Source organism: Camelus ferus, chromosome 1 (assembly GCF_009834535.1).
Source record: "Camelus ferus isolate YT-003-E chromosome 1, BCGSAC_Cfer_1.0, whole genome shotgun sequence".
In the NCBI taxonomy this organism is placed as follows: domain Eukaryota; kingdom Metazoa; phylum Chordata; class Mammalia; order Artiodactyla; family Camelidae; genus Camelus; species Camelus ferus.
The window spans coordinates 36,547,367-36,570,725 of record NC_045696.1 but is presented as its reverse complement, the minus strand read 5'-3'; positions in this window follow the sequence as shown (position 1 = coordinate 36,570,725).

Sequence of the window (23,359 nt, the reverse complement as noted above, 5' to 3'; positions counted from 1 at the left end):
TTACAAAATGAAAGCAGTCAGAGCTTTTCAATATTCTTCTTGAATTTTAACTTCCATGGGATCTGCCACTTTCTCTTCAATTAGTAGATGATATATAGCATAGTGGTAACCTTGAAATCTGTTCATTTTGGTTTTCTATGTTTAGTTTTATAAGCATTTTGGAATGTTCTGTCCTATGGGCATATAAGCATGATTTAAAAATATGTAGTAAATATATTCAAGTACACATAGTAACTTGAACAGGTTATACGTGGAACAAATCCTCAGCTCATAGGACAGTACTTATAGCAAGAAACAAAAACAGCAATTCGTTAGCACATTCTCAGTATATCTCTGTCAACAAGTTTAATTTGGACTCCTAAAATACTCTTCCCTGGGCAAAAATGCCAAGTAATATTTTACGTTTTGTCAAATTTCTGGAACTCTTTCAAAATTTCATAAGTTCTGAATTCTACTAAGTGATATTTTCCTTCCTCCTAATTTGTTTGGGTTGCAAAGGAAATGACATTTTCCAACATATTTCTGACTTAAACTTATAGTTTTTGCTATGCAAACATAATTTATCATCTTGGAAAAACAGCATTTCTGACTCCAAACAGCTCTAATGGAGGTAGAAGCTGTTCATGAAGCCCTCAGGGATGACATGCTTGGTCAAGGGCAAACTAAAAACAAATCTGAGTGAGGAGACTAGAAGTCACATGACACAGCAGGTACTTAAATAACTGAACTCCATTTAAAACTTCTCTCTTCTTTTTTAGTTGATCTACAAAAGAACTGGGCTAGTAGATTGCAATGCACCTGTTTTTATAAGTTTGTGTGTGCGTGTGTATATTTTTAATTTCCCAAGGATAGCTTGCTCTCTTAATGAGCTAAGAATGGGATAAGTAAAAAACCGTAAGATACAGAAGAAGAAAGAAGAGAAAAAACAACAATGTAATTTTTGAAAGCTTTAAACATATAGTAATTTTCCAAAAGTGCTTATTTGTAGACCAATCATGTCTTTGTTTTAAATAGTAATTGTATTAGTCAGCTCTGACTAACATAATGTGGTATCATAAACTGGGTGGCTTAAACTCAGAAATACATTTCTCATAGTTCTGGAGGTTGTCTGAGATAAAGTTAGGTGAAGTCAGTTTCTGGTGAAGATGCTTCCTAGTTTGCAGATGGCCACCTCCTTACTGTGCCCTCACAAGAAGACAGAGAGAGAAAGCTCACTGGTGTCTCTTCATATGAGGACACTAATCCTATTGAATTAGGGCTTCATCCTTTGTGACCTCATTAACTTTAATTACCTCCAGAAAGGCCCCATCTCCAAATACAGTCACATTGGGAATTGGGGCTTCAACATGTGAATTTGGGGAGAGGTGGGAAATACAATTATTATTAGTTGATAAGAGTAATGTTCTATCCACCAGAGCCAAATGGTCTCTGCACAGTGAGTTCCATATGACTTAACTGGCAGCTGAGAAGTTGTCACATGGACAATACTTTAACCTGAATATACTCTGGCACTTTCCCTGTAAGTCAAAAGGAAGCACAGAGTACTTAGGATTATGGGAACTTTCCCACCCAGCTTTGTGGAGATGGTAAAACTATTCAGCACAGTCTCAAGAAAATCCTTTTATAAAAAACCTATAAACTCATGATGAATGTTGAACATTCCAGTATATTAATTTTTTTAGGTCATTCGTGTTTCAGACTAGGTTATCTTAGATATAAGTTCAACAAAAAAATACCCACAAAAGAAGGAAATCAAATAAATATTTTCTGAGCCCCTATTACATGAAACCATTACTAGCCATTATAAAAGGGCTCTCCCACAAGATCTATATGGTTATTTCCAACAATAAACACCATACATCCAAAGCTTTGTATAATGATCACATTGTGGCACGTGAGGTTTTTCTACTGTGCACTTTATTACTAATATAAAATAAAAGGGATGTTGCTGCAAGGAAAGAAATGGATTCAGCAGCACTATATGCGACATTCAAAAGAAGTGTAAGTTCTCCTTTTAACAATTTGCTTAAAATGTCAATAATTTCATCTTCTCTGTTTTTCCTTTCCCACGGTGAAAAGCACAAAGACTTTTCTACTGTAGAATGTTCCCCAAAGCCGGCTTCACGAGAAGCAAACATGGTTATACTTTGTCTGGGTTGCAGAGAAGATTCTCTAGAGAACACCTGTTTCTTGAGTTCTCGTTCTACCATGAGTTAATAATATGAACTTGGGTTAGCCATTCTGCAGTTCTCTTATATACAAAAATCAGGGCTTTGAATGAGAAAATACCACAAATTGCTTTCAGCTGTGTAAAGCTACAATCTGGTTTTTGAAATCTATGTTTGGCCTGTGTAAGATGCAGTGACAGTAGCTTGTAGAATTTCCTACCCTACATTATGACCCAAAACTTTATAACAATATATCAGAAGTTTAATACATGCTTTAAACTGTTTAATTGTTTCTTTAAAGAGAGAAAATAGAAAGACTGTATGGTAAGAGTTGAAATTATTTCCTTCTCAGGCTGTATGTGAATAAGAGTTAACTTATTCAGTATCCCAGGTTCTCAATGTGCTGACATATCTCAAAGGAGAGCCTGGACATTTTAATTGCCTCTGTTCCACAAAGTCTGCTCAGCTTGTATTGTCAGAAAGTGTGACAGTGGTTTTACCCAAATGTTTGTGAGGCCCCAGGGTTTCCCTACAAACACACACAAATGGGAACTTAAGCTCTAAGACTAGGTTTATGCCAAAGATCACGTTTTCTCCCTTGTACGTACCCAGCTCTAAGTATGAGCTTTTGTAAATGTGTATTTGTCCCTTTTTGAAAAACCCTAAAAACTGGGAACTTGGTAATGTATTAGCATTGTATTCCACAAAACAAAATGTTTTCCCCTTAAGTCTCCAGATTTCCCTTCACCACGTATTTCAGCCTTATTATTCTCAATATTTGCTTTTCACTTTCTGAATGTTTCCTCTGGTAAGATGTGGCATTTTGTCCTTGAGAAGTGAGTGCAAGTTACTATATTTTCCTTCTTAGCCATCTCATGAGACAGGCAGTGAAATGCCAAGAATAATGTAAACTATACAGGAAAATACCATGACGTACTACACCTAGAAATATCTCAGCTTAATAGGTGTTGTGCCATTAACGGTGAATTTTATGGAGGTAAGGAGATGTAAATCTGTCATGTAGACAAAGATTTACAATAATACCCACTTCAGTGGATGATTTTCATCAGAGTTAGGACCATCAGGCAACTTGCATGTTTTCTCGAGTCTCTTAAGTTATGAAGGCCTCCTCGTATTAATCCAAGGTTGGTATCTTGACCTTCCTGGAGCTGATGCTGATGATGTGGTTGGCCGTTCTTCCTTCCCATTATCACTGATGTGATCTCAGTCGGTGGGGTGGAGTTTTAGTTAAGTAAAATTGATTGAAAACACTGGCTGGGAAGATTTAATTTGATAATAATTCTCTATGAACAATGTTTTTTTTTAATTGTTGCTAGAATGTTAATATATATTTTTTATAACTCATTCCTAGATATAGACTTCATTTTCAAAAGATACACACAGTATATTAATGTGAAGTCACTGGAAGGCAAACACTCTTATTCAGTAAGCTACTTACAGATTTGGGGGATATCACTGCATTAAGAAAATAACAACAGCTAAAAACAAGTGTACTAGTCTTATTTTTAATGAAGTAAAAGTTATTTTAACAGGAAAAGTACATATAGCCTTTCTTAGCTCTCTTGATTACCTGGTGGCTGCCTGACAGCCAGTATAAAGAATAGAGAATTTTCAAAGATTTTTGTAATGTGATTTAAAATATTTAAGATCTTATTTAATTTTTAATTAATTAATTATTGGGTTTTGTTAAACCTAATTATAAGTTCTTCACAGGTAACAAATGACACTTTGTTACTGAAGAAGACGTAGTTTTGGCATATGTAGTTAGCGTCTTAGACCTCAGTTTTCACCTACTCAATCCAACCCATAGAGGAAAACATGTTATTCACACTTACATCTAGGTTTTAGGCAGTAACGTTTCTAGGCATTAGGGGATTTGACCATGAGCATTTTGGTCCTGGTGTCTGCTATACATCATTTTGTCTGAGGAGAGTTAGGATGAACAGTAATGAGAAGGTATGCTATGACAAATTCTACTTATTACATCACTCATCTTGAGTATTTAGATTTATGCCATTTGCAGCCACATGGATGGACCTGGAGATTGTCATTCTAAGCGAAGCCACAAACAGAAAGAAAAATACCATATGATATCACTAATATGTGGCATCTAAAAAAAAAAAAAAAAGACAAATGAACTAATTTACAAAACATAAACAGACTCACAGACATAGAAAACAAACTAATGGTTACCAGAGGGAAAGAGGGTGGGAAGAGATAAATTGGTAATTTGAGATTCACAGACACTAACTAATATATATAAAATAGATAAACAACAAGTTTATACTGTATTCCACAGGGAACTATATTCAATATCTTATAGTACCTTATGGTGAAAAAGAATATGAAAATGAATATATGTGTGTTCATGTATGACTGAACCATTATGCTATACACCAGCAACGGACACAACATTGTAAACTGACTATACTTCAAGAAATAGATATTTTTTAAAAAAACAGAAAAATTAAAAAATATTATTCTAAATTTGCATATGAGGAAACAGATTTAGTGATGTTAGGTCAACTTGTAGAAGGACACACAACTAATAGCAGGCAGGGCCAAAATTTCAATAGAAATCCTTATTCGAAGCCTGAGATTGTAACTGCTGCCTGATTCTGCCAGACATTTGCTTTATTGTGAAACTATACTCATAGCAATTAAATAAAAACCATGAAGAAATAAAAAAAAAAACCAATTTACTCTTCCTATGTTCTGTATACAGTTTCCACTTTAAGCACTAATTATTTAAATTTCTATATACCCAATGAAGAAAAAGAATATTCATAACATGTATGTATAAATTTCCCTTCATATTTAAGTAGAAAGAAAAGCAGTATACATAGGACAGATGTGTTCTGGATCTATTGTCCCAGGAGAAGAAACAAGAGAGAAGGATTTCATGTTTAAACGAGAGCACAAAATGCAGCTTGTTATACCTTATTTAAAAATTCACAATACTATTTTGCATTTTAAAGGTTCTGAAAAATTATGCTATAAAGAAACCTGTTTCACTAAATCTAACCCAGGATGTTGCCAATTCATTTAACCACAAAATTCTTTTTTCAAATTTACTATGAATACATTTTGAAATGCTGCCCTAATTAATGTCATTTAAAATCTTTTTATAGGTATGGGCCCCAAGAGACTGCTTAATAGAGAAAATACTTGTAGATAGTTTAAACATATAATACAAAATCGTAAATATTTTATTAAACCTATTGATTCAGTTGAAAGATTTCTCTTCTGACTTAGGATGCTCATATAAACCCTTACTTCATTTCTGTATAATCCAAAAACCCAGTGTTAAAAATGGAAAAAGGAACCACATCGTATAAACCTTTCCTTGATAATGTTCTTTCAAACCATCAACTTACCTAAAGCAGGAAATAACACCACATAACTAGCAAGGCAACCAGAATATTTTGCTTATTGCCAATAATGCCACTTTTAAGTGGAAAACCTCTAATTACTACTTATATTTCTCCATCCCAATGTACCCACAAGAGGCCATTTATGTATTAAAGAACCAATATAGTTTTCTATGCAGCAACATTTAGAAACTATAATTATTGTACTGAAATTTAGTTTTGAATTCGACTTTCACCAAAAAGCTCACTCAAACTTTAAATAAACAAATAATTAGTAGAAGCCTTAAAGCCTGACTCTAAGGAGTCCAGGGACTGTCTCCAGAAGACCTGTGCACCATCTGTGATTCCATGCAAGTGCACATATATATATGACATATGAACATTTTTTATTGTGAGGGAGTTTATCATTTTAATAGTGTTGAAGTTTTAAGAGGCCTAATAAATTACTCTGATATTTCACATTTAAGTTCAGAAGCAACCAACAGACAGACACAGGAATTAGGTAGACGGACACTCCCAACTTTTTACTAATAAGTTGTCTGGAGAATACGGAAATTAAGAGCTGCATGGCGATCAAAGGACTAGGCTTTGAAACTGTGCAAAATGGAGGTCCTGAACTTGAGTCCATTTAGTGAAGGAATGGCCGGAAAAAGTCCATCTAGCAATAAAGGGAAAATATGGTAATTTACCTATATTTGCCAGGGCCCTGGATGGAAAAGATTAATGATGATGATGATAATAACAATAAAAATACTAATAATAAAATGTCCCCTGGATATATGCCAGCATAAATCTACCCTTACCCTGGGGTTCATCAGCACCATAGTTGGGAAAAACCTCAAACTAAAAATTTTAAATCTTCTCACATTCTTTACATACACTGGTACCCAGCAGAATCTAATGCAAATCCTCTTTGGAAATCTATCTTCAATCTGAGCCACAAATTCCTACAAATTAAGTATAGTTCACAATTAAAACTTACCAAATAAACAAAGAAAGAAGCTGTCATGAGTAAAAGTCAGTTGGAAAAAAAAACAGTTTTAGGCTTCACAGTGACTTCAGAAGATGTAAATATAAGATACAGAATTTAAAATACCTACTGATGAACTCTTTAAAGAAAATTAATTCCCTCTTTGATTTCTCAGTTCCACTATGTCCAATTCTTTTGCCTAATAAAATTTATCACAGAATATGTGATGAGATCCAAGGAATGGCAAACTATAGCCCCTAGGCCAAATCTGGCTGTGCCCATTCATTTATATATTGTCTATATGACTGCATATGACAGATTTGAATAGAGATCTTCCTTGACTAATAATGGGGTTATGTCCCAATAAACCCATTGTACCATGAAAATATCATAAATTAAAAATGCATTTAAACAAGGACCTACTTACAGCATAGGGAACTATATTCAGTTTCTTGTAATCAACAGTAATGGAAAAGAAACCAAAAAAATATATATATATATATGTATAACTGAATCAGCTGTACATCTGAAACTAACATTGTAAATCAACTACACTTCAATAACAAATTAGAAATAAGAAAATACAAAATAAAAATATGCATTTAATACCCCTAATCTACTGAACATTACAGCTTAGCCTAGCCTACCTTAAACAGACTCAGAACACTTACATTAGCCTATAGTTGGGTAAAATCATCTATCACAAAGCCCATTTTGTAATACAGTGTTGAATATTTCATGTAATTTATTGAATACAGCACTGAAAGTTAAAAAACATAATGGTTGTGTGGATATAGAATGTTTGTAAGTGTATCAGTTGTTTACTCTTGTGATCACATGACTGACTGGGAGCTGCGGCTTGATGTCACCACCTAGCATCATGAGACAGGATCTAATGTCATATCCTTAGCCCTGAAAAAGACAGAATTCAAAATTCAAAGTACAGGTTCTAGTGAGTGCTTATTGCTTTCACACCATTGAAAGTTGAAAAATAGTAAGTTGAAACATCCTAAGTGTAGACATAACCAAAAATGCATGATCCTCAAAACCTAAAATACTACTATCTTGCTCTTTATAGAAAAATTTTGCTAAACTCTAGAGTAAATAAATACTTAACAACATGCAAATAATGAAAATGCCAATGACATAGAGATCCCCACTCAAACTGATAAGAGAATTTTCTGTTCAAAACTTTTAATGCTTCTCTACAGTTCCTTCTCTTAAAGGATAAGCAAAGCTCAGAATACATACTCATATATTGATTCCAGTTAGCCCCCATTCATAGCCCATAGAAATTACATTGGTAAGAAATCCATGTAATCTGCTTCCCAGCTATAAGGAAGGTAGAACTTGTCTTCAGGAAATTCTGCCTATAATCATGTTTGCGTGATTTCTGTCCTATGGACATTGGTCTCTTCAGGTGCAAAGGAAATGTATTGTCAATGGACCTGATCATGCACAACAAGGGTAACTGTGTTTCATTTTATGACACCAGGTGGCTAGTTCTAGGGCTCTGACTAAGGTCTCATTTATCCTTTTCCCTCATATTTCATTTATTTAAGATTTTTAAAAAATTATCAACTTATCGCAGACATCTCTACTTTATATGAGCAAACATTATTCTCATCTACCATTTCACACACACTGCCACCATTTCCAGAATGCTCTATCTCCCTTATCCTACTTTATTTTCTTCAAAAACATCCAAAATCAGGACTTTGCCTAGCATCTAGCAGATAAATAGCTGATAGCTGAACAAAAAAATTAACTGCAGGAATTTTTCTAACTGAAAATCACCTTTAAAGATTTATGACTTAAAACTGCAATAAGTTAGAGTATATACAAAATAATTAGATGTAAAATATGATATCAAAACCAATAATTGTGAGGGAAGGAGAGTACAAATGCAGGTTATCAAAAATGCACTTAAAATTAAGAGATCAGCAAGTTAAAAGAAATATATATATATTTCTATAGCAAAACCTCATGGTAACCACAAACCAAAAATCTGTAATAGATATACATACATAAAAGAAAAAGGAATCCAAATGCAACATTATAGTCATCAAACCACAAGAGAAGAGAACAAAAGGAAGGAAGAGAAAAAAAAACTTACAAAAACAAATCCAAAACAATCAACAAAATGACAATAAGAATATGCATATTGATAATTACCTCAAAAGTAGATGGATTAAATGCTGCAACCAAAAGACACAGACTGGCTGAATGGATACAAAAAAACAAGACCTGTATATAAGCTGTCTACAGGAGATCCACTTCAGAGCTAGAGACACATACAGGCTGAAAGTGAGGGGATGGAAAAAGATATTCCATGAAAATGGAAACCAAAAGAAAGCTGGAGTAGCAATACTTATATTAGACAAAATAGACTTTAAAATAAAAACTGTTACAAGAGACAAAGAAGACAAAGAAGACAAAGAAGAACTACATAATGCTCAAGGGATCACTCCAAGAAGATGTAACAATTGTAAATATATATGCACCCAACATAGGAACACCTCAATATATAAGGCAACTGTTAATAGAAGTAAAAGGAGAAATTGACCCCAAAAAAGGAGAAATTGACAAAAACACAGTAATAGTGGAGGACCTTAATGTCCCACTTACATCAATAGACAGATCATCCAGATAGAAAATCAGTAAGGAAATACAGGCCTTAAGTGATGCATTAGACCAGATGGACTTAATTGGTATTTATAGAGCATTTCATCCAAAAGCAACAGAATACACATTCAACTGCACATAGAACATCCTCCAGAATAGATCACATGCTGAACCACAAAGCAGATTTAAGAAAACTGAAGTCATTTAAGCATCTTTTCCAACCACAATGCTATGAAATTAGAAATCAACTACATGAAAAAAATCTACAAAAACCACAAACATGTGGAGGCTAAATAATATGCTACTAAGCAACTAATGGATCACCGAGGAAATCAAAGAGGAAATAAAGAAATACTTAGAGACAAATGAAAACAAAAACATGATGATCCAAAACCTCTGGGACACAGCCAAAGCAGTTCTAAGAGGAAATTTTATAGTGATGCAAGCTTATCTCAGGAAACAAGAAAAATCTCAAATAAACAACCTAACCTTATACCTAAAGCAACTAGAGGAATAACGACAAACAGAACCCAAATTTAGTAGAAGGAAAGATATCATAAAGATTAGAGCAGAAATAAACAAAATAGAGACTTAAAAAATAGAAAAGATCAATGAAAATAAAAGCTGGTTCTGTGAAAAGATAAACAAAATGGATAACCCCTTAGTCAAACTCATCAAGGAAAAAAGGGAGAGGGCCCAAATTAATAAAATCAGAAATGAAAAAGGAGAAATCACAACCAACATCACAGAAATACAAAGGATCATAAGAAGCTACTATAAGCAACTATATGCCAACAGAAATGACAATGCAGAAGAAACGGACAATGTCTTAGACAGGTACAATTTGTCAAGACTGAACCAGGGAGAAATAGAAAATATGAATAGACCAATTACCAGTACTGAAATCGAATCAGTAATTTTAAAACTCCCAACAAACAAAAGTCCAGTAGAAGATGGTTTCACAGGCAAATTCTACCAATTCCTTAGAAAAGAGTTAATGCCTATCCTCTGAAACGATTCCCAAAAATTGCAGAGGAAGGAAGAGGCCACTATCACCTTGATACCAAAACCAGACAAAGATATCACAAAAAAGAAAAATACAGGCCAAAATCACTTATGAATATAAATGCAAAAATCCTCAACAAAATACTAGCAGATTGACTCCAACAATGCATTAAAAGGGTCATACACCATGATCAAGTGGGACTTATCCCAAGGATGCAAGGATTTTTCAATATCTACAAATCAATCAGTGTGATATATCACATTAACAAATTGAAGAATAAAAACCATATAATCATCTCAACAGATGCAGAAAAAGCTTTTAATAAAATTCAACATCCATTTATGATAAAAACTCTCCAGAAAATGGGCATAGAGGGAACATACCTCAACATAACAAAGGTCATATATGACAAACCACAGGTAACATCATACTTAATGGTGAAAAGCTGAAAGCACTTCCTCTAAGATCAAGAACAAGACAAGGATGCTCCCTCTCACCACTTTTATTCAACACACTTTTGGAAGTCCTAGCCACAGGAATCACAGAAGAAAAAGAAATAAAAGGAATCTCAATTGCAAAAGAAGTAAAACTGTCACAGCCTGCAGATGACATGAAACTATACATAGAAAACCCTAAAGACACTACCAGAAAACTACTAGAGCTCATCAATGAATTTGGTAAAATTGTAGGATACAAAATTAATATACAGAAATCAACTGCATTTCTATACACTAACAATGAAATACCAGGAAAGATAAATTAAGGAAACAATCCCATTTAACATCTCATCAAAAAGAATAAAATAAACATAAATACAAAACAGAAACAGACTCATAGACAAAGAATACAAACTTGTGGTTGCCAGGGGGGTGGGGGATGGGAAGGGACAGACTGGGATTTCAAAATGTAGACTAGATAAACAAGATTGTACTGTGTAGCATAGGGAAATATATACAGGATCTTGTGGTGGCTCATAGAGAAAGAGAATGTGACAATGAATGTATGTATGTTCATGTATAACTGAAAATTTGTGCTCTACACTGGAATTTGACACAACATTGTAAAATGACTATAACTCAAAAAAAAAAGTTAAAAAAAAGAATAAAATAACTAAGAATAAACCTACCTAAGGAGGCAAAGGAACTATATTCTGAAACCAATAAGACACTGATGAAAGAAATTGAAGACAACACAGACAGAAAGGTATACTGTGTTCTTGGATTGGAAGAATCAGTACTGTTAAACTGGCCATACTACCCAAGAAAATACACAGATTAAATGCAATTCCTATCAAATTACCAATGACATTTTTCACAGAACTGGAACAAAAATGTTAAGATTTGTATGGAAACACAGAAGACCCCAAATAGCCAAAACAATCTTGAGAAAGAAGAACAGAGGTGGGGGAATCATGCTCCCTGACTTCAGACTACCCTACAAAGTTACAGTAATCAAAACAGTATAGCACTAACACAAAAAGAGACACATAAATCAATGAACAGGATAGAAAGTCCAGAAATAAACCCACACACTTATGGTCAATTAATCTATGACAAAGGAGGAAAAATATATAATGGAGGAAAGAGAGTCTCATCAATAAGTGGTGCTGGGAAAACTGGACAGTAAAAGAATGAAATTAGAACATTATCTAACACCATATATAAAAATAAATTCAAAGTGGATTAAAAACCTAAACATAAGACTAGATACTATAAAACTCCTAGAGCAAAACAGACAGAACACTCTTTGACAAAAATCACAGCAATATTTTTTGAACCAGCTCCTGGAGTAATGGAAATAAAATAAAAAATAAACAAATGGGGTTTAATTAAATTTAAAAGCTTTTGCACAGCTAAGGATACCATCAACAAATGAAAAGATCACTTACAAAATGACAGAAAATATTTGCAAATGATGCAACCGACAAGGGACTAATTTCCAAAATATACAAACAGCAGCTTATGCAGCTTAATATCAAAAAAAAAAAAAAGCAACCTCAAAAAATGGGCAGAAGACCTAAACATCTCTTCAAAGAAGACATCCAGATGGAAAGATGCTCAACATCACTAATTGTCAGAGAAATGCAAGTCAAAACTACAATGAGGTATCACCTCACACCAATCAGAAAGACCATCATTCAAAATCTACAAATGATGAACACTGGAGAGAATGTGGAGAAAAAGGAACCCACCTACACTGGTGGTAGGAATGTAAATTGGTACTGCCACTATGGAGGACAGTATGGAAGTTCCTTAAAAAACTAAAAATAGACTTACCATATGATCCAGCAATCCCACTCTTGGGCATATACCCAGAGAAAACTATAATTCAAAAAGACAATGCATGCCAATGTTCACAGCAGTATTATTTATAATAGCCAAGATATGGAAACAACCTAAATGTCCATTGACAGATGACTGGATAAAGAAGCTGTGGTACATATAAACAATGGGATACTACTCAGACATAAAAATGAATAAAATAATGCCATTTGCAGCAACATGGATGGAACTGGAGACTGTCACTCTTAATGAAGTAATCCAGAAAGAGAAAGAAAAATACCATATGATATCACTCATATATGGAATATATATAAAAAAAAGAAAGATACAAATGAACTTATTTACAAAACAGAAACAGACTCACAGACATAGAGAACAAACTTATGGTTACCAGCGGGGAAAAGGACTGGGAAAGGAGAAACTGGGAGTTCGGGATTTGCAGATACTAACTACTATAAATGAAACAGATACAAACAACAAGTTTATATGGTATAGCACAGGCAACTATATTCAATATCTTTTAGTAATCTATAATGAAAAATATGAAAAGGAATATGTGTATGTATATGCAAGACTGAAACATTATGCTATACACCAGAAATTGACACAACATTGTAAACTGGCTACACTTCAATAAAAAAAAAGAATGCACATTTTTCTAAAGAAGAAAAAAAATCTGCTATAGATGTTACCAAAGCCTACTCCTCCTGGTCCAATGAAAACCAAAACCTCTCCAGATGCAGTTATTTCTCTGTGTATGCATATTTCAGCCCTTGTATAATACTTCTTTATGCTACATTTTTTTTTCTCCAGTGCTGTGATATGCTCCTAGTGGCTTATATACATTTTACTATTTCCACACTCATTTAGGATGGCATAACTGAGCTATAATATTTAAAAACTCCTCTTTAAATTGGACCTCTTCTCCCTTTTACACATGTTAGGTTGCTTCTAGATTTGAATACCTTCTTTCCTTTTTACTTTGATTTCTGATCCAGATATTTATTTCCCTAACATACTTCTTTAGATTTTCTCTGTGAGGATAGGGAAAGGGATAAAGTGAGTGATCTCTAGGTCTGCTAAAATCACCCATTGTTTGAACAAATCTTCTCCAGCTTCACCTCCCTAAGCATAGCAGTGGTTAACTGTATGGCCCTTGGAGCCAGATCACCTAGATTCCAACTTCCAGCTCTAAAATTTACCAACTGCATTGCCTTGGATAATTTACTTAACCTCCCTGTACCTTAACTTCGCTGATGTAAAAACAGATGTAGCACATCTGTCATGTAGGATTATTTTAAGGTTTAAATGACTTAATATATAAAATGGAACAACATCTCACACATAGTAGACACTATAACAGTTAGCCATTTGTAATAGCTATAATCTCATGCAGGAGGTATTCTATCAGATGAACATCTTAACCAAGCTTGGGCGCAATGTAATTTCATTCCATATTGCTCCCATTTGATATCTCTCATTATTCTCTTAGAACATAGGTTCTCAAATGTAGTCCCAGGGTCAACTGCATCAGCTTCACCTAGAACTTAAGAGAAATGCAAGCTCTTGGGCTCCATCCCAGACCTGCTGATCAGAAACTCCGGGGTGGGAGGTGGGGAGGGGGACCCATCAATCTGTTTTAAATAGCCTTCCATGTGATTCTGATACAAGCTCAAGGTTCTAAAACCATAGATTCCTAATTCAATAATTTTTTAAAAATAATATTCTCTTTGTAAACAGGCAGTAGCCCTGTAACTTTATCACCTTGAAAATTATGCATTATTTTTCTCTTATGAGGTAAGTTCCCCAATTACTCATTCTGACCTTTGGATCCCACTTTAGAGATCATGATTTAATTGGTCTGGGTGTGCCTTGGCCATTGAGATTTTTAAAAGAGGGTTTCTAATGTGCAACCAAGGTTGAGAGCACTGATCTGTACTCTTGGCACAAATGATTCTGAATTTCCTCTTTCTGGATCTTTTTTTTTTTTTTTTTTTTTTTTTTTTTTTGCGTGGGGGAGGTAATTAGGCTTTTTTATTTATTTATTTTTAATGGAGGTACTGAGGATTGAATCCAGGACCTCATGCTTGCTAATAAGCATGTACTCTACCACTGAGCTATATTCTTCCCTTCCCTCTTTCTGGATCTTAATATGAGAACAGTGTTTCCCAGTCTTCCCTGGTAAGTTAAGTTATTTAGGTCCTTGATAAAATACAAATTCTATGACCCCATTCCAGTCCTAGTAAATAAGGATCTCCAAGAAAGCCCCAGGAAGTAGTACTTTTTTTTTAAACAAGCACCCCAGCTGATTCTTCTCATTATGGAAATTTAAGAAATGGTGTATGATCCTTGCTACTTTTCATTGAGGGACAAGAATACTGTCTAGATCAGTGCACTGAAACTAGAATAATACCTCTTAGTCTTCACCATTTTCTTACCTCTATACTCATTAATTATAATGTCATAAAACAACTGATAATTCTATTTAGATTCCCAAGGGAAGAAAGTATGTGATTAGCATATATGTTTCAGAAAGAAAGTGAAACTTCCCAGCAGTTTTCAGCAAGAATGAATCCTAAATTCCTTGCTAATCTTAAAAGGTTAAACCTAGCTTGCTCATTTGGGAAGATGACCAAGTCCACCATCCCAAGCATAAAAATTCCCACTACTACTATGAAAAAAATTTTAAATTAAAATGGACATTTATTTTAAATGAAATAAAATTTCATTTAGAGATTATAACTTCACTGGTGATATGATAATTAAATACCAATTCATTATTAGAAAGTTAGTAATTGTGAGGTTAAATAATTATTTGGCAAAAAAGATTACAAAATCCAAATTAAAACACCAAGAAATTTAATTTGTCAAAATTACCATAAAATGTGCACAACGTCTCTTTGGAATTAATGAGACAGAATTCTGTGTGGTAGTGACATTACAGGGTAACTTTATGTATCTCTAATGCAATAAATGTGCTTTTATCAATTAAATACACAGTTTTAATATTTAGCTTATAACGGTTATCTCGCTAAGTGACAAGAAGTACATTCATTAGGTTATGTGATTTAATTTATTATTATAAAATTTATTCTGCTTTATAGATGCTTAAAACAGCTGAATTCATTTCACCAGATTTATGACTCATTCAGAGAGTAAAGCTTCTGTTTTGCTTGAAATTTTAATTTTAATTGAGATCATTTGACTCAGAGAAAATGCATCTGTAGCCTGACTTAAAGATCATGGCTATCTAAAGAATATTGGATATTTTCCCCATAAATTATTCAACAACTGTAAGTATGTCAATCTGTATAAATTTCAAAATAGGGAGGGCTCTGAAAATGTCTATCTGTTCTAGCCATCAAACATTAAAGCATAATGAACAGACCATAATAATAATGTATCAAAATTGCTTCATTCAAAATACAGAGTATAAATGAATTACATAGATAGGATATTTTTAACCAAAGGAGGAGCGATATAGTTTAGCACTTTTTAATATTGGGCTGAAGGGCCCCTGGAATCATGGTGAAATCTGCCCTGCTCACCTTCACGGCCAGTTCTATCCCCAGCTTGTTCCCACCAAAATGCCTCAAGCCTTCCATCACCGTCTTCCAACCTAACCCCCCAACTGTTGCAGCCCACCCTTCCATCTAAACATTCCTCTCCTGTATCCTGCTCTCCTTTCTCTCTTCGGGGTGACAGCTAATCTAATTAACTAATAAGCACTGTAACTAAATCCAATGTGTTTGTTAAAGCAATGCTTCTCACACTCTAATATGTATATGGATCATCTGGGAAATTGTCAAAATCCAAATTCTGATTCAATAAGTGATGGTGCAGTTCTGTCTGGCCTGTGATTTTGCAGTTCTATAATGCTCCCAGGTGATGCTAGGATTTTGATCCAAAGATCACATTTTGAGTAAAAGAAGCTGAAACTTAGCTTTTTTTTTCAAGTTAGGGCAGTGTCTTTCCAGTCTAGTTCAAGTACTCAGTGCTTCAGAAAAATGAAGATTGCCTGGCTCAATTGCAGACCTACTGAATCTGAATCTCTGTGGAATGAGCCCAGGAATTTGCAGTTTTAATAACCTCCCCACATGGTCCTACATACCATAAAGCCTAAGTTACAGGTTCTCTTCAACCCCATCCCTAGGTCTTCCATGTCATAGCTCTGGGCTTTTAGACTTGGTCTTTACGGATACTGCCCTAATCCAAAGAAGCAAATCAAATAGCGGAGGCAGAAGATAAAATGACAGGTTAGGTGAAAAATCATTTTAGAGGAGTAGGACACTCAAATCATCCATGAAGCCATGTCTTCATTCTAAACAACAAAGCAGCCCTTTCATTTCCTCTGATGTGGGCACCTTAGAGATTACATAAAATTTCTTGTAAATAAAGTTCATATTTTTTACTAACAATAGTGGGAGTGTTTGCCAGAGCACGTGATTCTCTGAGTTATCTCTCACTTGGCTATCTCCAGTTTGCCAGTTTTCTTATTGACATTGCTTCCAATTGCCATTGCTTGGCACCACATGGCAGGTGCTAAGTCATCACTAGTAATTACACGCTTCAGTAGAAGCTTAGATTCTGCATGTTCAGGAGAGTGTAAAAGCTGTCATGAAAATTTAAAAATAGAGACTCAAGCATGTGGCCTCTCAAAAGATCTACATGCAGCTTCAAACAGCAACATTTCAGCAGAAGTGAATATGCTCCAAATTGAGCAGCTTTTTCTTAAAAATGTAAAGATTAAATGTATTCAGGTTAGTATTTTATGCAAACATCGCTCCAAAAAAGCCATAAATGAAATGACTTTCTGAAAGTACAGCTGCTGAAAGTAGCCCACAAACATATAAAGACAGACCTCATGTAGCATTTACCCTCCATTAACACTGACACCCTTCTTCCCAAAGGGAAGTCATTGACTAATATCGATTTGATTTGCTTGCTTGGCGTAGAAGTTTACTGCTGTGCAGATGGGTGTGTTGAGCATATTGAGCTATTTCTGAGAGGGAGTGATACTCTGAATAATATTTCTTTCAGACATCACTTTGTGTTCTTCAAATAAGCTCGACTTTAAGCATGGTGTGTTTTGTTGCTCAAAGCAGAATCTGGAAGTAAGTCAAGATTTCACAAATCCTATACAAAGGTTTGCAATTTAAAACTTTGACATTTTCAGAAATTTGTAAGAATTCAAGTCAAATGTAGTTTATTCTAAATCACTCTGCCTACCCTTAGGGAAAATCAAATAGAGGAAGAATTCTTTGACACTGGGGATGAGAAATAGTTATTGCTATATCTATATGAAGACACATACAGCAAAGAAAGATAAAAGGTGAAGAAAAAAGGGGAAAAAGGTTAAAAAAGAAAAATGAATCTAACTAAAACAGAACTTCAGTAAATTAAAAGGCTAAGCACTAAATTTTCTTAATATACCTGATCCTAACTAAATAGCTCTTCTACTCCTTAACTCTGTACTTCATTTTATAAATGGAATGCTTTCTTTTAATGTATGTCAAGAAATGAAAATTTAATTCTGTTTCCACAAAAACAAAAACAGTAAATAATATTAGTCATAAGATGCAAAATTAGGCTCTGTGAGAGGTAAAATTATAAACAAGAAACTAAACTCTCAAGATAATTGTGATCTAATATCTATGGAGTTGGGAGAGGGTTAAATAACCTTACAAATATCTATAGTAACAATCAGGATGTAAGTGATGTAAGAGGGTAGAAAATGTTAATGTGGTTCAAAGGAGTGAAGTCATCAGGTTGGGAAATCAAAGACTGATTTCTGGAGTAGATCCTTTATGAATGGGACCCCAAAGCTGTGTAAGATTTAAAAATTAAGAAGATTTAGCAAAAACTACAACAAAAATACAAAAGTTGGAAAGCATAGAATGTGTCTGGCTGAACTGTCTGTGTGGCTTCCTGTTGGGTTCATATAAGGAAGAAGTGCTGAAGACTGATGGGGCCCAAGGCCCTCCACGGCTCCCACAGGACACCTGCTCATTTCTCTGGAGGAGCTTCGGGTAACCCTTAACGTGGCAGGTAGAAAAGTTGTTTTCTTATTATATACAGGAGCCGCCTACTCTGTGCTGACTAATTTCCCTGGACCCTGGTCCTCCCAATCCTGTGTAGTAACAGGGGATTGACAGAAAGCCCCAAACCAAGCGATTTACAGCCCCCCTTAGCTGCCTGCTAAAAAATTTTACCTTTGCACATCAGCTTTTGCTCATGCCTGAGTGCCTCATCCCCTTGTTGGGAAGGGATTTAATCACTAAATTCCAGGCAAAAATTCTAAAACTCCTAGAAGCAGTCCAGCTTCCTAAAGAGGGTGCAGCCATACACTGCAGGGGTCACCAAAAGTGTGATTCTTCCCTTGTAAAGGGAAATGCCCTCACAGCCAAGGCTGCCAAAGCTGCAGCCAGAGAACAGCCGGTCTTACAAGCCGCAGTTCTCCAACCTGAGGACCAGCCTCTCCCAACGGCACCATCCTATACACCTGAAGAGGTTGAATGGGCTAAACATAGGGGGCTAGAGAAGAATCTCTTGGAGTGGCTGACAAAAGATAGTAAGCTTCTCATTCCTGGGGACAAACAATGGAAAATAATTAAGCATCTCCATGAGTCCACCCACCTAGGGCGGGACTCCATGCTCAGACTAATTTCTCAAGTGTTCCTAGGCAAGGGGCTGTCCCAAACGATTAAGGAAGTCACTAGGGCCTGTGAACTTTGTGCCCGCAATGACCCAGGAAGTCACCCTATACCCCTACCCCTACTCCGGCCCACACAACATCGGGGAACTTATAAAGGGGAAGATTGGCAAATGGACTTTCCCCAGATGCCCTCTTGTAAGGGAGGGAAATACGTGTTGGTATTCATAGACACTTTTACAGGATGGGTAGAAGCTTTCCCCACCAGAACGGAAAAAGCAATAGAAGTGTCAAAATTTCTGCTCAAAGAAATAATCCCAAGATTTGGGCTACCAAAAAGCTTACAAAGTGATAATGGACCCTCCTTCACTGCCAAGGTGACTCAATAGGTTTCCTCCGCTCTGGATATTAACTATCGCCTCCACTCTTCCTGGAGGCCTCAATCCTCAGGCAAGGTAGAAAAAGCAAATCATGTTCTAAAGAGAACACTTGCTAAGCTATGTCAGGAGACTTCAGAAACCTGGGTCCCCCTCCTACCTATAGCCCTTCTAAGAATAAGGACGGCCCCTAAGGGAATTTTAAAACAGCCTATTTGAAATGATTTATGGGAGGCCCTTTTTAACTGCAGATTTCCTGTTTGATGAGGAAACTCACAGATTAGTTTCCCACATTGTTAGCTTAAGTCAAGTTCAAAATGCTCTCCAAGAATATGGAAACAAAGTGTTGCCCTTTCCCACAGAGGAAAAGTCTGAAGTCCCTGTCCAATCAGGGGAATTTGCCTTACTAAAAACTTGGAAGGAGGGGTCCCCTGAAGACCAGCTACAGCCAAAATGGAAGGGACCGTATCAGGTACTACTGAGCACCCCAACTGACGTTAAGCTACGAGGAATTGCTAGTTGGGTACGTCTGTCCAGGATAAAACTTGTAACTTATAAGCCCCAACAGGAGCCAGGAGAGACCTACACTTGGCGAGGCAATACAAGACCTCAGGTACTTGTTTAAGAAAAACAAATAATATCATGTAGCGGTGATTACAAATGTTTAACCATGCCTTTTAAGTCTTTTTGTTGTTACAGACTGTCAAACTGTTGTTACAAAGGTGCTTCATCTTTAAGAAAATTCATCAGAAGTCAATGGAAACAGTGGGTTACAGCAGCCCCACATCAGATGATGGCTGTGCGAGGTTTCCGGCCCACACCCTCAGCCCTTGGATGCGAAAACAAAAGGCTGTCCTGCCCCTGGGGCCCCTAGATAAGGCATTCAGAGATTTTTTACTCCCTGATAGGTAGGGTCAACGCCCCTACTCAGCCTGGAAGCAGTTTCAGAAGACGGATCTTCGACCCTCTGCAACCCCATGAGATTATGGGAGTAGAATCTCTGAGGGGAGAATGAGACAGGAAGGGGGCAGGGCACAGCCATTCAAGGAATGCCACAGCAGTTAACATCAAAATGATGAAAGATTCAACCCCCAGTAGGCCTTGAGGCTCAGGATGATGAGAGATTTAACTTCTAGTAGATCTTGAGCTTCATTACAAGCCCACTGTAATATATTAACATGGTGAATAACATGCCCACAGGCACCATGGCAGTCCCGAGGCTAGCCACAAAAGGTCAAAGGGTGGGAAATGGCCAACTTCCTGGGAATCCTAGCCCCTTCCCCTTAGACTGGTCCTTCTACTTATTAGCATATGAAGCCACCAAGCCCATAAAAACCAGCAACATAGCACCTTGTGGCCACCCCTCCCTCTCCCTCTTTGGAGACGGCCCATATTCTGTCTACAGAGTGTGTACCTACTTTTAATCTGAGCACCCAACCCCCACACCTCGTGGCCTCTCCCTTGCCTTTCAGTGTATCTCTGAATAAATCTACCTTCACTCAAAAAAAAAAAAAAAAAAAGCAAGAAGTGGAGGAGCAGCTAATGAAGCAGTAGGGAGCCGTGTTATAGAGGCATCTGGCTAGCAAGCTAAGGACCATTTTCCTGATTCAACAATGGAAAATCTTTAAATGTATTAGAGTAAAGAAATGGCATAACTAGTCTTTGTATATGATGGATTTGCATAATGATTAGCCTAGAAAGTTACTATGGAAGATCTGTCTTGGAGATACAGAGGAAGAGAAAGCCAAGGACAAATCAGATGGTGATAGAAACTACAGGACTTGGTAATAACTTGGATGAAAAGTTTAGGCACAGAGATAAGCAGGAGGTGTAGGAGAGGGAACTCAAAACTGGTTCTGGGGTTTCAAGTTTAGGTGACCTAAGAAAACAGAATATTTTTCCAAAAAATATGCAAAATTGAAAAGTTATATGTATAAATGGATATTTTCTCCATTTTAACTCAGAGTTTAAAAGGTTTGCTTCAGATCATGATCTATCTAGATAATTGCTTCAATTATCTACTTTCTATCTACTATCATCTCATAGTCTTTAAGATAATATGAATGGATTACATTATGAAACACATATGTAAATTGAAAACAAAGCAATATCATAACAGAAGTTATTTCTACAGTTATTAAGTTTTATTAAAATAATTGATTTATACTTTTAAGATACAGTTATGCAAATAAAATAAAGAAATATGCATGTTATTGGCTTTGCTTCACTAACCCTGCATTAGCAAATAAGATAAAAAACCATAGGAGCTGAGCTGAGATATAAGCAAACTACATAAGAAATATTCCTCAAAAAACCTTTTGCCTAAATTTGCTTATATAATTTCAGTTTTTAGGCAATATTATACATATAAAATCTTTAATGTAGTTTTATATATAGGACATCTGTCATTGAAACAAAAATTCATTGAGATAAAAAATATTGTACAATTATTTGTATATTTTAATAACATGATAAAAGGTAGCTATAGTTTGGATGATCAATAACTTTTTCCTAAAATATTTATGCTGTGTTACACACTGTGTGTTAGGATTAGAGATGTCAGCAGTGACAGGCAGCAGGTCCACTTCAAAGAAAGTTATTATCTAAAAAGGTAAAAGAGCCATTTAACTATAAAACAGTTTGAGAGTTCAGGACAAAAAGATGGACACTTACTGTAGGTTTGATAGATCAAAGAAGGCGTCTTTAACCTGATAGTAAGGGATAACTAGACCAACTAAAAGAAATGAGGCCGAAATGGAAGAGTTTCCCAGCAGGGGAGATGGCAGTGAGGAAACCCAGAGGCAAAAAGCTGGAGAGCAGAAAGAGCTGTGGATGGTAGTAAGAGAGAGGATTGTAAATGAAGGAAAGGAGGTCAATGAGAGGCCTGTGTGCCCTGTGACAGAATCTGGGATTTTACCCAGAAGAAAATGAATCATTAAATCTTGTAGCAGAAACACAAACACATGTATGTGTTATAAACATCACTTCAGGAGGAATGCAGAGAAACAAACTGACTGGATTAAAATGAAAGACTGGCTTTGAAAATATCAAAGAATATGAACAGAGATACTAGCTGCTCCAATTAAAATAGTTAAAGTTGTATATAAAGAAGATATACTAAGACACAGAAGAATTTGGTAAATGAGTAAATGTGGACGATAAGGAGAAAAGAGATCTAAGATAGTATCCAGATCCTTAGATTGGGTAACAAGAAACATGGTGGTAGTATTCAGTAAAACAGAGTAGGCAGGAAAAGACCAAATATGGGATGGAAGATAATAATTGAACTTTATGTATATTGAACCAAAGATGTCTAAGCCATCCAAATGGAGACATCCTATAGGCCACTGAACACACAGATTTGAAGCAAAGAAGAAAGATCTGGTCCAGAGATTGATCATCAGCACATACATGGCAACTGAAATAAAGAAAGCAGATAAGATTGTTCAGGGATACTATTAGATTGACAAAAGGAAAAGGCAGAGGATGGAGCCTTAGGTAATTCCAATATTTAATGAAAAAAAAATAGGGATGAAACAGGAAAATGAGAAGAGTGAAATACGATGAAAGCCTAAAGAAGTGTTTTGAAAAGACAACATACTAATGCTGCTGAGACGTCAAGGATGGTAAGAACCGAAAAGTATCTACGTGACTCACTAGCAGGGATGCTACGGTCAGACATAGGAAGAATGTATCTGTGTATCACTGGGGTCAAGCTAGTTTACAGTGAATGAGAGAAAGTAAATTCCAGAAAGTAATTACAGACAACACTTTTAGATAGAGTTTGGGAGATATTTAGAGAGGGGCATAGAATAGATATGACTGCCTTAAGGAGGGAGAGACTTGCCATGGTTAAATGTTCATTAGAGGTATGAGTACAGAATGAC